Below are 1000 nucleotides of genomic sequence, written 5' to 3'. Positions count from 1 at the left end.
CAGAGCTTGCTCAAATTCATGTCCATTGAGTCGATGATGCCATCCAACCATCTCATTCTCTGTTGTTCCATTCTCCTCTTGCCCTCAATCTTTCCCTGAATCAGGATCTTTCCCAATGAGTCAGCTCTTTGCATCAGGTAGCCATAGTATTGGAGCTTCAGCTTCACCATCAGTCCCTGTAATGAATATTCAGAGTTGATTTCCTTAAGGATTGACTGGTCTGATCTTCTTGCTGTTCAAGGGACTCTCAAAAGTCTTCTTCAGCACTACAGTTCTTCAGCACTCAGTCTTCTTTATGGTCCAACTCTCACATCCATACATGACTACTGGAAAAACAATAGCTTTGAATATGGACCTTTGTCAGAAAAGTGATGTCTCTGCTTTTTAATATGCTGTCTAGGTTGGTCATAGCTTTTCTTCCAAGGAGTAAGCATCTTTTAATTTCATGGCTGCAGTCACCATCTGCAGTGATTTTGGAGCCCCCAAAAAATAAAGTCTGACACTAAAGCTTGGACTCTGTCAAACTTTGCCCCAATTCTATGTTGCAATATACTCTGATCAAGCCCCTTCATGCACATGCATGAATCCTTCGCTTAAAACTTCCAAAATTTCTCTGTTTGGAAGACACTACTTTGGGAAAGATTCCCTAGCATACTGCTTGCTTGGTGCAAGAAATCCTTCCTGTGATCTTTAGCTTGGTTATCTTTTGGCTCAATCCCGACTAAGAGGTGAACCCAGTTTTCTGGGAACAATTTGAGAAGTACTGTTATAAAGCTGTTTGCCCAGGACAATTTTACCAAACTCTAAGGATTTTTCTGAGGTTTGTTATTGTTTAGTTGCTAAGTCATGTCTGACTTTTGCGACCCCATCGACTACAGCACACCAGGCTTCCCTGCCCATCACCAATTCCCAGAGCTTGCTCAAATTCATGTCCATTGAGTCGATGATGCCATCCAACCATCTCATTCTCTGTTTTTCCATTCTCCTCTTGCCCTCAATC

This window comes from Bison bison, unplaced genomic scaffold (genome assembly GCF_000754665.1).
Source record: "Bison bison bison isolate TAMUID 2011002044 unplaced genomic scaffold, Bison_UMD1.0 scf7180017864066, whole genome shotgun sequence".
Classification (NCBI taxonomy): domain Eukaryota; kingdom Metazoa; phylum Chordata; class Mammalia; order Artiodactyla; family Bovidae; genus Bison; species Bison bison.
This window is presented reverse-complemented; position numbering follows the sequence as displayed.